General features: G+C 46.3%; 7 non-coding genes and 7 pseudogenes across 7 annotated transcripts; 7 read left to right on the top strand and 7 right to left on the bottom strand.

Moving 5' to 3' along the window:
- The first annotated feature begins 554 nt into the window (after positions 1-554).
- Positions 555-1,645, top strand: LOC135515468 (beta-1,4-glucuronyltransferase 1-like; annotated as a pseudogene).
- Positions 1,646-1,719: 74 nt separating this feature from the next.
- trnas-gcu (transfer RNA serine (anticodon GCU)) lies at positions 1,720-1,801 on the bottom strand. Its single transcript has one exon. It is a non-coding gene; the product is annotated as a tRNA-Ser (tRNA).
- A 752-nt stretch (positions 1,802-2,553) lies between these two features.
- On the top strand, positions 2,554-3,614 carry LOC135515467 (beta-1,4-glucuronyltransferase 1-like; annotated as a pseudogene).
- Positions 3,615-3,718: 104 nt separating this feature from the next.
- Positions 3,719-3,800, bottom strand: trnas-gcu (transfer RNA serine (anticodon GCU)). The gene has a single exon. It is a non-coding gene; the product is annotated as a tRNA-Ser (tRNA).
- A 753-nt stretch (positions 3,801-4,553) lies between these two features.
- Positions 4,554-5,644, top strand: LOC135515466 (beta-1,4-glucuronyltransferase 1-like; annotated as a pseudogene).
- A 74-nt stretch (positions 5,645-5,718) lies between these two features.
- On the bottom strand, positions 5,719-5,800 carry trnas-gcu (transfer RNA serine (anticodon GCU)). Its single transcript has one exon. It is a non-coding gene; the product is annotated as a tRNA-Ser (tRNA).
- Positions 5,801-6,559: 759 nt separating this feature from the next.
- Positions 6,560-7,649, top strand: LOC135515465 (beta-1,4-glucuronyltransferase 1-like; annotated as a pseudogene).
- A 74-nt stretch (positions 7,650-7,723) lies between these two features.
- On the bottom strand, positions 7,724-7,805 carry trnas-gcu (transfer RNA serine (anticodon GCU)). The gene has a single exon. It is a non-coding gene; the product is annotated as a tRNA-Ser (tRNA).
- A 753-nt stretch (positions 7,806-8,558) lies between these two features.
- On the top strand, positions 8,559-9,648 carry LOC135515464 (beta-1,4-glucuronyltransferase 1-like; annotated as a pseudogene).
- A 74-nt stretch (positions 9,649-9,722) lies between these two features.
- trnas-gcu (transfer RNA serine (anticodon GCU)) lies at positions 9,723-9,804 on the bottom strand. Its single transcript has one exon. It is a non-coding gene; the product is annotated as a tRNA-Ser (tRNA).
- Positions 9,805-10,556: 752 nt separating this feature from the next.
- Positions 10,557-12,494, top strand: LOC135515463 (beta-1,4-glucuronyltransferase 1-like; annotated as a pseudogene).
- On the bottom strand, positions 11,722-11,803 carry trnas-gcu (transfer RNA serine (anticodon GCU)). The gene has a single exon. It is a non-coding gene; the product is annotated as a tRNA-Ser (tRNA).
- Positions 12,495-12,557: 63 nt separating the features above from the next.
- Positions 12,558-15,047, top strand: LOC135515462 (beta-1,4-glucuronyltransferase 1-like; annotated as a pseudogene).
- On the bottom strand, positions 13,723-13,804 carry trnas-gcu (transfer RNA serine (anticodon GCU)). The gene has a single exon. It is a non-coding gene; the product is annotated as a tRNA-Ser (tRNA).
- Positions 15,048-15,271: the final 224 nt, after the last annotated feature.

Raw genomic sequence — 15,271 nt, 5'->3', positions numbered from 1 at the left:
CTAACCATGTGTATGTGACAAATAAAATTTGATTTGATTTGAAAAGCGTAGACGTGCGCCACAAGTTCGTCACTAGTTACCACAGTCACAAAGTCATAAACCCTGTCTATTTATACAATGTATCTGCTTAAAATCTGATTTTAAACTGAACCACAACCACACTGCTTACTTTATGACTAACTTTAACATCAAAATAAATTATGACCAAAAAGCACGTTTTTGTTTTCATTAATTTTTACGATATGGCCTACATTGTGGATGTGCTATCTAGTGGAAACCCACCATTCTCCAAATGTGTTTTTTAATGCTATGAGATTGAAAAAAACCGCATATCATCAAATATGAAGGAGGCCCGTGCAATGATTTCATGACTGAAAATCTTTTCGAATCCTACGGCAGCACTGCGTGATGTCAACGGTACGAGACAGTCGAGGAGAGACCCCCATAAATATATTCCGAAATGAGCTCCGTGTAACTAGTTAGCCACCTAGCAGTGGTCAATTATATACCTACCTGGGGAATGTTGCTAAAGGATTTTGCTGTATGTGGTGTACATGCAGTGCCCGGGAATACATTACTCTAAGGAATGTTCCGTGTTTAAGGTGTTGCTCTGGTAATGGTAGCAGTCTTGCAACTGAAGCAGCAGCGCTACCGATACTCGGAGCTTTTCCGGAGCTCTGGCAAGAAAAATGGCCACTCGGAGAAAAACTCACGGAAAGAGTGTCTCGGATACTCTATGTCCACGGGGGCTATATTTGATGCCAGCGGGAAATACCGTGTGTACAATAACTTGATCAACAGTGATTTCTCCACCAGTCAGAAGAATGGAACGGATGCAAGCTTGCACAAATTGGCCTTAGCAACGCACACATCCATCAACAACTTGCATCCCCTGGACTCTTTGGTGGAACGTTGGCAGAACCCTCTCTCTGTGGACATTTTCGCACATGGGCAAGATGCCACATTTGCCACAGCCCTGTTCTACACCCTCAGCATCTTCTGCCCTCAGTGGACTTCCACATGGTGTGCCACTCCGAGAAGATGGTGATTTTCCCTGAGCAGGAACGGGAGCATTTTGCAGGTCTGGAGGATTGTGCCGCGGTGTTCGCCAGGCTGGAGACGCACCGAGACAAATACCAGAACTAAATGCCATCGGGGGTAAGGCCTCCTATCCAAACAATCTTCTTTAGAACTTTGCCAGCGGCGTAATGGAAGCCAACTACATCCTGGTCATCGACATGGCACCAGTGCCGACCACCACCAGCAATTCCTGGCGCTGGTCATGAGACGTGAACCTGCCACAGACGAGGTCATCGTCCTGCATGCCTTTGAGATCTGCCATGTACACAAGAAGCCTGCCACCAAGTCGGAGCTGGCACAGCTGTACCAGGTGGGAGAGGTACAGCCCTTCTATGAGGTGCCGTACCCACAGTGCCAGGTTCCCACCAACTACTCCTAGTGTGTGAACAGACATAGCCAAGGCTTGGGGCCCCTGGACGTGACCTATACATTATCCTGGGTGGACCCCTGGGAGCCCTTCTACATTGGGCCCCGCACCGTGCCCCTGTACGATGGCTTCAGGCAGTATGGCTTTAACCGCATCAGCCAGGTATGTATTGTATGGATAAAAGTAGCCAGTTACTAGGACGACATTACATTATCAACAGACACTGCAGAGATTCTTGCACAGCGGTATAATATACATAAACAAAGATTTGTCGACGAGGATGGGATTCGAACCCACGCGTGCAAAGCACAATGGATTAGCAGTCCATCGCCTTAACCACTCGGCCACCTCGTCCTCTGTATTACCCCAAAACTTATCACACCACATAACTACTGTCATGAATTGATTTGGGTTATGTTATTCGAGAGAGCAGTTTCATGAAAGTGCAAGCAAAGCAAATAGCATGTTTGAACATGCAGTTGTTTGCTACGAACACAATAAATGGTCCAGAAGGGCAGTAGCTAGCATTTCGCTACACTCGCATTAACATCTGCTAACCATGTGTATGTGACAACTAAAATTTGATTTGATTTGAAAAGCGTAGACGTGCGCCACAAGTTCGTCACTAGTTACCACAGTCACAAAGTCATAAACCCTGTCTATTTATACAATGTATCTGCTTAAAATCTCATTTTAAACTGAACCACAACCACACTGCTTACTTTATGACTAACTTTAACATCAAAATAAATTATGACCAAAAAGCACGTTTTTGTTTTCATAAATTTTTACGATATGGCCTACATTGTGGATGTGCTATCTAGTGGAAACCCACCATTCTCCAAATGTGTTTTTTAATGCTATGAGATTGACAAAAACCGCATATCATCAAATATGAAGGAGGCCCGTGCAATGATTTCATGACTGAAAATCTTTTCGAATCCTACGGCAGCACTGCGTGATGTCAACGGTACGAGACAGTCGAGGAGAGACCCCCATAAATATATTCCGAAATGAGCTCCGTGTAACTAGTTAGCCACCTAGCAGTGGTCAATTTATACCTACCTGGGGAATGTTGCTAAAGGATTTTGCTGTATGTGGTGTACATGCAGTGCCCGGGAATACATTACTCTAAGGAATGTTCCGTGTTTAAGGTGTTGCTCTGGTAATGGTAGCAGTCTTGCAACTGAAGCAACAGCGCTACCGATACTCGGAGCTTTTCCGGAGCTCTGGCAAGAAAAATGGCCACTCGGAGAAAAACTCACGGAAAGAGTGTTTCGGATACTCTATGTCCACGGGGGCTATATTTGATGCCAGCGGGAAATACCGTGTGTACAATAACTTGATCAACAGTGATTTCTCCACCAGTCAGAAGAATGGAACGGATGCAAGCTCTCACAAATTGGCCTTAGCAATGCACACATCCATCAACAACTTGCATCCCCTGGACTCTTTGGTGGAACGTTGGCAGAACCCTCTCTCTGTGGACATTTTCGCACATGGGCAAGATGCCACATTTGCCACAGCCCTGTTCTACACCCTCAGCATCTTCTGCCCTCAGTGGACTTCCACATGGTGTGCCACTCCGAGAAGATGGTGATTTTCCCTGAGCAGGAACGGGAGCATTTTGCAGGTCTGGAGGATTGTGCCGCGGTGTTCGCCAGGCTGGAGACGCACCGAGACAAATACCAGAACTAAATGCCATCGGGGGTAAGGCCTCCTATCCAAACAATCTTCTTTAGAACTTTGCCAGCGGCGTAATGGAAGCCAACTACATCCTGGTCATCGACATGGCACCAGTGCCGACCACCACCAGCAATTCCTGGCGCTGGTCATGAGACGTGAACCTGCCACAGACGAGGTTATAGTCCTGCATGCCTTTGAGATCTGCCATGTACACAAGAAGCCTGCCACCAAGTCGGAGCTGGCACAGCTGTACCAGGTGGGAGAGGTACAGCCCTTCTATGAGGTGCCGTACCCACAGTGCCAGGTTCCCACCAACTACTCCTAGTGTGTGAACAGACATAGCCAAGGCTTGGGGCCCCTGGACGTGACCTATACATTATCCTGGGTGGACCCCTGGGAGCCCTTCTAGATTGGGCCCCGCACCGTGCCCCTGTACGATGGCTTCAGGCAGTATGGCTTTAACCGCATCAGCCAGGTATGAATTGTATGGATAAAAGTAGCCAGTTACTAGGACGACATTACATTATCAACAGACACTGCAGAGATTCTTGCACAGCGGTATAATATACATAAACAAAGATTTGTCGACGAGGATGGGATTCAAACCCACGCGTGAAAAGCACAATGGATTAGCAGTCCATCGCCTTAACCACTCAGCCACCTCATCCTCTGTATTACCCCAAAACTTATCACACCCCATAACTACTGTCATGAATTTATTTGGGTTATGTTATTCGAGAGAGCAGTTTCATGAAAGTGCAAGCAAAGCAAATAGCATGTTTGAACATGCAGTTGTTTGCTACGAACACAATAAATGGTCCAGAAGGGCAGTAGCTAGCATTTTGCTACACTCGCATTAACATCTGCTAACCATGTGCATGTGACAAATAAAATTTGATTTGATTTGAAAAGCGTAGACGTGCGCCACAAGTTCGTCACTAGTTACCACAGTCACAAAGTCATAAACCCTGTCTATTTATACAATGTATCTGCTTAAAACCTGATTTTAAACTGAACCACAACCACACTGCTTACTTTATGACTAACTTTAACATCAAAATAAATTATGACCAAAAAGCACGTTTTTGTTTTCATTAATTTTTACGATATGGCCTACATTGTGGATGTGCTATCTAGTGGAAACCCACCATTCTCCAAATGTGTTTTTTAATGCTATGAGATTGACAAAAACCGCATATCATCAAATATGAAGGAGGCCCGTGCAATGATTTCATGACTGAAAATCTTTTCGAATCCTACGGCAGCACTGCGTGATGTCAACGGTACGAGACAGTCGAGGAGAGACCCCCATAAATATATTCTGAAATGAGCTCCGTGTAACTAGTTAGCCACCTAGCAGTGGTCAATTTTATACCTACCTGGGGAATGTTGCTAAAGGATTTTGCTGTATGTGGTGTACATGCAGTGCCCGGGAATACTTTACTCTAAGGAATGTTCCCTGTTTAAGGTGTTGCTCTGGTAATGGTAGCAGTCTTGCAACTGAAGCAGCAGCGCTACCGATACTCGGAGCTTTTCCGGAGCTCTGGCAAGAAAAATGGCCACTCGGAGAAAAACTCACGGAAAGAGTGTCTCGGATACTCTATGTCCACGGGGGCTATATTTGATGCCAGCGGGAAATACCGTGTGTACAATAACTTGATCAACAGTGATTTCTACACCAGTCAGAAGAATGGAACGGATGCAAGCTTGCACAAATTGGCCTTAGCAACGCACACATCCATCAACAACTTGCATCCCCTGGACTCTTTGGTGGAACGTTGGCAGAACCCTCTCTCTGTGGACATTTTCACACATGGGCAAGATGCCACATTTGCCACAGCCCTGTTCTACACCCTCAGCATCTTCTGCCCTCAGTGGACTTCCACATGGTGTGCCACTCCGAGAAGATGGCGATTTTCCCTGAGCATGAACGGGAGCATTTTGCAGGTCTGGAGGTTTGTGCCGCGGTGTTCGCCAGGCTGGAGACGCACCGAGACAAATACCAGAACTAAATGCCATCGGGGGTAAGGCCTCCTATCCAAACAATCTTCTTTAGAACTTTGCCAGCGGCGTAATGGAAGCCAACTACATCCTGGTCATCGACATGGCACCAGTGCCGACCACCACCAGCAATTCCTGGCGCTGGTCATGAGACGTGAACCTGCCACAGACGAGGTCATCGTCCTGCATGCCTTTGAGATCTGCCATGTACACAAGAAGCCTGCCACCAAGTCGGAGCTGGCACAGCTGTACCAGGTGGGAGAGGTGCAGCCCTTCTATGAGGTGCCGTACCCACAGTGCCAGGTTCCCACCAACTACTCCTAGTGTGTGAACAGACATAGCCAAGGCTTGGGGCCCCTGGACGTGACCTATACATTATCCTGGGTGGACCCCTGGGAGCCCTTCTACATTGGGCCCCGCACCGTGCCCCTGTACGATGGCTTCAGGCAGTATGGCTTTAACCGCATCAGCCAGGTATGTATTGTATGGATAAAAGTAGCCAGTTACTAGGACGACATTACATTATCAACAGACACTGCAGAGATTCTTGCACAGCGGTATAATATACATAAACAAAGATTTGTCGACGAGGATGGGATTCGAACCCACGTGTGAAAAGCACAATGGATTAGCAGTCCACCGCCTTAACCACTCAGCCACCTCATCCTCATCCTCTGTATTACCCAAAAACTTATCACACCCCATAACTACTGTCATGAATTTATTTGGGTTATGTTATTCGAGAGAGCAGTTTCATGAAAGTGCAAGCAAAGCAAATAGCATGTTTGAACATGCAGTTGTTTGCTACGAACACAATAAATGGTCCAGAAGGGCAGTAGCTAGCATTTCGCTACACTCGCATTAACATCTGCTAACCATGTGTATGTGACAACTAAAATTTGATTTGATTTGAAAAGCGTAGACGTGCGCCACAAGTTCGTCACTAGTTACCACAGTCACAAAGTCATAAACCCTGTCTATTTATACAATGTATCTGCTTAAAATCTGATTTTAAACTGAACCACAACCACACTGCTTACTTTATGACTAACTTTAACATCAAAATAAATTATGACCAAAAAGCACGTTTTTGTTTTCATTAATTTTTACGATATGGCCTACATTGTGGATGTGCTATCTAGTGGAAACCCACCATTCTCCAAATGTGTTTTTTAATGCTATGAGATTGACAAAAACCACATATCATCAAATATGAAGGAGGCCCGTGCAATGATTTCATGACTGAAAATCTTTTCGAATCCTACGGCAGCACTGCGTGATGTCAACGGTACGAGACAGTCGAGGAGAGACCCCCATAAATATATTCTGAAATGAGCTCCGTGTAACTAGTTAGCCACCTAGCAGTGGTCAATTTTATACCTACCTGGGGAATGTTGCTAAAGGATTTTGCTGTATGTGGTGTACATGCAGTGCCCGGGAATACATTACTCTAAGGAATGTTCCGTGTTTAAGGTGTTGCTCTGGTAATGGTAGCAGTCTTGCAACTGAAGCAGCAGCGCTACCGATACTCGGAGCTTTTCCGGAGCTCTGGCAAGAAAAATGGCCACTCGGAGAAAAACTCACGGAAAGAGTGTCTCGGATACTCTATGTCCACGGGGCTATATTTGATGCCAGCGGGAAAAACCGTGTGTACAATAACTTGATCAACAGTGATTTCTACACCAGTCAGAAGAATGGAACGGATGCAAGCTTGCACAAATTGGCCTTAGCAACGCACACATCCATCAACAACTTGCATCCCCTGGACTCTTTGGTGGAACGTTGGCAGAACCCTCTCTCTGTGGACATTTTCACACATGGGCAAGATGCCACATTTGCCACAGCCCTGTTCTACACCCTCAGCATCTTCTGCCCTCAGTGGACTTCCACATGGTGTGCCACTCCGAGAAGATGGTGATTTTCCCTGAGCATGAACGGGAGCATTTTGCAGGTCTGGAGGATTGTGCCGCGGTGTTCGCCAGGCTGGAGACGCACCGAGACAAATACCAGAACTAAATGCCATCGGGGGTAAGGCCTCCTATCCAAACAATCTTCTTTAGAACTTTGCCAGCGGCGTAATGGAAGCCAACTACATCCTGGTCATCGACATGGCACCAGTGCCGACCACCACCAGCAATTCCTGGCGCTGGTCATGAGACGTGAACCTGCCACAGACGAGGTCATCGTCCTGCATGCCTTTGAGATCTGCCATGTACACAAGAAGCCTGCCACCAAGTCGGAGCTGGCACAGCTGTACCAGGTGGGAGAGGTACAGCCCTTCTATGAGGTGCCGTACCCACAGTGCCATGTTCCCACCAACTACTCCTAGTGTGTGAACAGACATAGCCAAGGCTTGGGGCCCCTGGACGTGACCTATACATTATCCTGGGTGGACCCCTGGGAGCCCTTCTACATTGGGCCCCGCACCGTGCCCCTGTACGATGGCTTCAGGCAGTATGGCTTTAACCGCATCAGCCAGGTATGTATTGTATGGATAAAAGTAGCCAGTTACTAGGACGACATTACATTATCAACAGACACTGCAGAGATTCTTGCACAGCGGTATAATATACATAAACAAAGATTTGTCGACGAGGATGGGATTCGAACCCACGCGTGCAAAGCACAATGGATTAGCAGTCCATCGCCTTAACCACTCGGCCACCTCGTCCTCTGTATTACCCCAAAACTTATCACACCCCATAACTACTGTCATGAATTTATTTGGGTTATGTTATTCGAGAGAGCAGTTTCATGAAAGTGCAAGCAAAGCAAATAGCATGTTTGAACATGCAGTTGTTTGCTACGAACACAATAAATGGTCCAGAAGGGCAGTAGCTAGCATTTCGCTACACTCGCATTAACATCTGCTAACCATGTGTATGTGACAAATAAAATTTGATTTGATTTGAAAAGCGTAGACGTGCGCCACAAGTTCGTCACTAGTTACCACAGTCACAAAGTCATAAACCCTGTCTATTTATACAATGTATCTGCTTAAAATCTGATTTTAAACTGAACCACAACCACACTGCTTACTTTATGACTAACTTTAACATCAAAATAAATTATGACCAAAAAGCACGTTTTTGTTTTCATTAATTTTTACGATATGGCCTACATTGTGGATGTGCTATCTAGTGGAAACCCACCATTCTCCAAATGTGTTTTTTAATGCTATGAGATTGAAAAAAACCGCATATCATCAAATATGAAGGAGGCCCGTGCAATGATTTCATGACTGAAAATCTTTTCGAATCCTACGGCAGCACTGCGTGATGTCAACGGTACGAGACAGTCGAGGAGAGACCCCCATAAATATATTCCGAAATGAGCTCCGTGTAACTAGTTAGCCACCTAGCAGTGGTCAATTATATACCTACCTGGGGAATGTTGCTAAAGGATTTTGCTGTATGTGGTGTACATGCAGTGCCCGGGAATACATTACTCTAAGGAATGTTCCGTGTTTAAGGTGTTGCTCTGGTAATGGTAGCAGTCTTGCAACTGAAGCAGCAGCGCTACCGATACTCGGAGCTTTTCCGGAGCTCTGGCAAGAAAAATGGCCACTCGGAGAAAAACTCACGGAAAGAGTGTCTCGGATACTCTATGTCCACGGGGCTATATTTGATGCCAGCGGGAAATACCGTGTGTACAATAACTTGATCAACAGTGATTTCTCCACCAGTCAGAAGAATGGAACGGATGCAAGCTTGCACAAATTGGCCTTAGCAACGCACACATCCATCAACAACTTGCATCCCCTGGACTCTTTGGTGGAACGTTGGCAGAACCCTCTCTCTGTGGACATTTTCGCACATGGGCAAGATGCCACATTTGCCACAGCCCTGTTCTACACCCTCAGCATCTTCTGCCCTCAGTGGACTTCCACATGGTGTGCCACTCCGAGAAGATGGTGATTTTCCCTGAGCAGGAACGGGAGCATTTTGCAGGTCTGGAGGATTGTGCCGCGGTGTTCGCCAGGCTGGAGACGCACCGAGACAAATACCAGAACTAAATGCCATCGGGGGTAAGGCCTCCTATCCAAACAATCTTCTTTAGAACTTTGCCAGCGGCGTAATGGAAGCCAACTACATCCTGGTCATCGACATGGCACCAGTGCCGACCACCACCAGCAATTCCTGGCGCTGGTCATGAGACGTGAACCTGCCACAGACGAGGTCATCGTCCTGCATGCCTTTGAGATCTGCCATGTACACAAGAAGCCTGCCACCAAGTCGGAGCTGGCACAGCTGTACCAGGTGGGAGAGGTACAGCCCTTCTATGAGGTGCCGTACCCACAGTGCCAGGTTCCCACCAACTACTCCTAGTGTGTGAACAGACATAGCCAAGGCTTGGGGCCCCTGGACGTGACCTATACATTATCCTGGGTGGACCCCTGGGAGCCCTTCTACATTGGGCCCCGCACCGTGCCCCTGTACGATGGCTTCAGGCAGTATGGCTTTAACCGCATCAGCCAGGTATGTATTGTATGGATAAAAGTAGCCAGTTACTAGGACGACATTACATTATCAACAGACACTGCAGAGATTCTTGCACAGCGGTATAATATACATAAACAAAGATTTGTCGACGAGGATGGGATTCGAACCCACGCGTGCAAAGCACAATGGATTAGCAGTCCATCGCCTTAACCACTCGGCCACCTCGTCCTCTGTATTACCCCAAAACTTATCACACCACATAACTACTGTCATGAATTGATTTGGGTTATGTTATTCGAGAGAGCAGTTTCATGAAAGTGCAAGCAAAGCAAATAGCATGTTTGAACATGCAGTTGTTTGCTACGAACACAATAAATGGTCCAGAAGGGCAGTAGCTAGCATTTCGCTACACTCGCATTAACATCTGCTAACCATGTGTATGTGACAACTAAAATTTGATTTGATTTGAAAAGCGTAGACGTGCGCCACAAGTTCGTCACTAGTTACCACAGTCACAAAGTCATAAACCCTGTCTATTTATACAATGTATCTGCTTAAAATCTCATTTTAAACTGAACCACAACCACACTGCTTACTTTATGACTAACTTTAACATCAAAATAAATTATGACCAAAAAGCACGTTTTTGTTTTCATAAATTTTTACGATATGGCCTACATTGTGGATGTGCTATCTAGTGGAAACCCACCATTCTCCAAATGTGTTTTTTAATGCTATGAGATTGACAAAAAACGCATATCATCAAATATGAAGGAGGCCCGTGCAATGATTTCATGACTGAAAATCTTTTCGAATCCTACGGCAGCACTGCGTGATGTCAACGGTACGAGACAGTCGAGGAGAGACCCCCATAAATATATTCCGAAATGAGCTCCGTGTAACTAGTTAGCCACCTAGCAGTGGTCAATTTATACCTACCTGGGGAATGTTGCTAAAGGATTTTGCTGTATGTGGTGTACATGCAGTGCCCGGGAATACATTACTCTAAGGAATGTTCCGTGTTTAAGGTGTTGCTCTGGTAATGGTAGCAGTCTTGCAACTGAAGCAACAGCGCTACCGATACTCGGAGCTTTTCCGGAGCTCTGGCAAGAAAAATGGCCACTCGGAGAAAAACTCACGGAAAGAGTGTTTCGGATACTCTATGTCCACGGGGGCTATATTTGATGCCAGCGGGAAATACCGTGTGTACAATAACTTGATCAACAGTGATTTCTCCACCAGTCAGAAGAATGGAACGGATGCAAGCTCTCACAAATTGGCCTTAGCAATGCACACATCCATCAACAACTTGCATCCCCTGGACTCTTTGGTGGAACGTTGGCAGAACCCTCTCTCTGTGGACATTTTCACACATGGGCAAGATGCCACATTTGCCACAGCCCTGTTCTACACCCTCAGCATCTTCTGCCCTCAGTGGACTTCCACATGGTGTGCCACTCCGAGAAGATGGCGATTTTCCCTGAGCATGAACGGGAGCATTTTGCAGGTCTGGAGGTTTGTGCCGCGGTGTTCGCCAGGCTGGAGACGCACCGAGACAAATACCAGAACTAAATGCCATCGGGGGTAAGGCCTCCTATCCAAACAATCTTCTTTAGAACTTTGCCAGCGGCGTAATGGAAGCCAACTACATCCTGGTCATCGACATGGCACCAGTGCCGACCACCACCAGCAATTCCTGGCGCTGGTCATGAGACGTGAACCTGCCACAGACAAGGTCATCGTCCTGCATGCCTTTGAGATCTGCCATGTACACAAGAAGCCTGCCACCAAGTCGGAGCTGGCACAGCTGTACCAGGTGGGAGAGGTGCAGCCCTTCTATGAGGTGCCGTACCCACAGTGCCAGGTTCCCACCAACTACTCCTAGTGTGTGAACAGACATAGCCAAGGCTTGGGGCCCCTGGACGTGACCTATACATTATCCTGGGTGGACCCCTGGGAGCCCTTCTACATTGGGCCCCGCACAGTGCCCCTGTACGATGGCTTCAGGCAGTATGGCTTTAACCGCATCAGCCAGGTATGTATTGTATGGATAAAAGTAGCCAGTTACTAGGACGACATTACATTATCAACAGACACTGCAGAGATTCTTGCACAGCGGTATAATATACATAAACAAAGATTTGTCGACGAGGATGGGATTCGAACCCACGTGTGAAAAGCACAATGGATTAGCAGTCCACCGCCTTAACCACTCAGCCACCTCATCCTCTGTATTAACCCAAAACTTATCACACCCCATAACTACTGTCATGAATTTATTTGGGTTATGTTATTCGAGAGAGCAGTTTCATGAAAGTGCAAGCAAAGCAAATAGCATGTTTGAACATGCAGTTGTTTGCTACGAACACAATAAATGGTCCAGAAGGGCAGTAGCTAGCATTTCGCTACACTCGCATTAACATCTGCTAACCATGTGTATGTGACAACTAAAATTTGATTTGATTTGAAAAGCGTAGACGTGCGCCACAAGTTCGTCACTAGTTACCACAGTCACAAAGTCATAAACTCTGTCTATTTATACAATGTATCTGCTTAAAACCTGATTTTAAACTGAACCACAACCACACTGCTTACTTTATGACTAACTTTAACATCAAAATAAATTATGACCAAAAAGCACGTTTTTGTTTTCATTAATTTTTACGATATGGCCTACATTGTGGATGTGCTATCTAGTGGAAACCCACCATTCTCCAAATGTGTTTTTTTAATGCTATGAGATTGACAAAAACCACATATCATCAAATATGAAGGAGGCCCGTGCAATGATTTCATGACTGAAAATCTTTTCGAATCCTACGGCAGCACTGCGTGATGTCAACGGTACGAGACAGTCGAGGAGAGACCCCCATAAATATATTCTGAAATGAGCTCTGTGTAACTAGTTAGCCACCTAGCAGTGGTCAATTTTATACCTACCTGGGGAATGTTGCTAAAGGATTTTGCTGTATGTGGTGTACATGCAGTGCCCGGGAATACTTTACTCTAAGGAATGTTCCCTGTTTAAGGTGTTGCTCTGGTAATGGTAGCAGTCTTGCAACTGAAGCAGCAGCGCTACCGATACTCGGAGCTTTTCCGGAGCTCTGGCAAGAAAAATGGCCACTCGGAGAAAAACTCACGGAAAGAGTGTCTCGGATACTCTATGTCCACGGGGGCTATATTTGATGCCAGCGGGAAAAACCGTGTGTACAATAACTTGATCAACAGTGATTTCTACACCAGTCAGAAGAATGGAACGGATGCAAGCTTGCACAAATTGGCCTTAGCAACGCACACATCCATCAACAACTTGCATCCCCTGGACTCTTTGGTGGAACGTTGGCAGAACCCTCTCTCTGTGGACATTTTCGCACATGGGCAAGATGCCACATTTGCCACAGCCCTGTTCTACACCCTCAGCATCTTCTGCCCTCAGTGGACTTCCACATGGTGTGCCACTCCGAGAAGATGGTGATTTTCCCTGAGCAGGAACGGGAGCATTTTGCAGGTCTGGAGGATTGTGCCGCGGTGTTCGCCAGGCTGGAGACGCACCGAGACAAATACCAGAACTAAATGCCATCGGGGGTAAGGCCTCCTATCCAAACAATCTTCTTTAGAACTTTGCCAGCGGCGTAATGGAAGCCAACTACATCCTGGTCATCGACATGGCACCAGTGCCGACCACCACCAGCAATTCCTGGCGCTGGTCATGAGACGTGAACCTGCCACAGACGAGGTCATCGTCCTGCATGCCTTTGAGATCTGCCATGTACACAAGAAGCCTGCCACCAAGTCGGAGCTGGCACAGCTGTACCAGGTGGGAGAGGTGCAGCCCTTCTATGAGGTGCCGTACCCACAGTGCCAGGTTCCCACCAACTACTCCTAGTGTGTGAACAGACATAGCCAAGGCTTGGGGCCCCTGGACGTGACCTATACATTATCCTGGGTGGACCCCTGGGAGCCCTTCTACATTGGGCCCCGCACCGTGCCCCTGTACGATGGCTTCAGGCAGTATGGCTTTAACCGCATCAGCCAGGTATGTATTGTATGGATAAAAGTAGCCAGTTACTAGGACGACATTACATTATCAACAGACACTGCAGAGATTCTTGCACAGCGGTATAATATACATAAACAAAGATTTGTCGACAAGGATGGGATTCGAACTCACGCGTGCAAAGCACAATGGATTAGCAGTCGATCGCCTTAACCACTCGGCCGCCTCGTCCTCTGTACTACACCAAAACTTATCACACCCCATAACTACTGTCATGAATTTATTTGGGTTATGTTATTCGAGAGAGCAGTTTCATGAAAGTGCAAGCAAAGCCAATAGCATGTTTGAACATGCAGTTGTTTGCTACGAACACAATAAATGGTCCAGAAGGGCAGTAGCTAGCATTTCGCTACACTCGCATTAACATCTGCTAACCATGTGTATGTGACAAATAAAATTTGATTTGATTTGAAAAGCGTAGACGTGCGCCACAAGTTCGTCACTAGTTACCACAGTTACAAAGTCATAAACCCTGTCTATTTATACAATGTATCTGCTTAAAATCTGATTTTAAACTGAACCACAACCACACTGCTTACTTTATGACTAACTTTAACATCAAAATAAATTATGACCAAAAAGCACGTTTTTGTTTTCATTAATTTTTACGATATGGCCTACATTGTGGATGTGCTATCTAGTGGAAACCCACCATTCTCCAAATGTGTTTTTTAATGCTATGAGATTGACAAAACCGCATATCATCAAATATGAAGGAGGCCCGTGCAATGATTTCACTACATCTTATCGAATCCTACGGCAGCACTGCGTGATGTCAACGGCATGAGGCTCTCGAGGAGAGCCCCCCATAAATAAATTCCAAAATGAGCTCCGTGTAACTACTTAGCCACCTAGCAGTGGTCATTTTTATACCTACCTGGGGCATGTTGCTAAATGATTTTTCTGTATGTGGTGTACATGCAGTGCCCGGGAATACATTACTCTAAGGAAGGGGACGCGACAGGTGTGTGTGTGTGTGTGTGTATGGTTGAAAACAGTTAGGACTACATTACATTATCAACAGACAAAGGACACTGCAGAGATTATTGCACAGCAGTAAAATATACATTATACAAATAGAATATAAATAAATACTTTGTCCTGACACGTCATTCAATTAAAAGGTTTTATTTTTTTATTTCATTTCATGTTGTCCCCCTTAACTCCTCCTCTTCCCTCCCCAGGCCTGTAAGCTCCACGTGACGGGCTACGGATTCTCCGTCCTCAACTCTTCCTTCGTGGTGCACAACGGGTTCAAAGTTCATGGCGAGTTCCACAGCAGAAAGGATGTGGAGAACCGAAGGAGCGGCCTCCTGTTCCGCAGCTTGAAGGAGGGCCTGAAGACCAAGTACCCCTCCTCCCCTCAACGCTGCTGAGGAGACAAGTTGAGAACACTGGTGCCTGATTGACACTATAGGGTTAAACTAGGGGTTGGCCTGGTTAGGCATCCATCTTTGTTGCTGGGTAGGACCATGTGAGAGGAAAATATCCAAGCCAGAACAGTACGGTTTGGCCCTATAGTGTGAATCAGCGTTGGATCACTTCTCCCTAAGTACAGGCTAGGTGTTGATTTGGAGTTCAGCATTCTTATGAGTTCACAAGACTTCTGTCCAGCAAGAAATCAACAAATTACCAACT

Source organism: Oncorhynchus masou, chromosome 27, assembly GCF_036934945.1.
Source record: "Oncorhynchus masou masou isolate Uvic2021 chromosome 27, UVic_Omas_1.1, whole genome shotgun sequence".
NCBI lineage: Eukaryota > Metazoa > Chordata > Actinopteri > Salmoniformes > Salmonidae > Oncorhynchus > Oncorhynchus masou.
The sequence above is the reverse complement of the archived record's forward strand: the minus strand, read 5'-3'. Positions and strand labels throughout refer to the sequence as shown.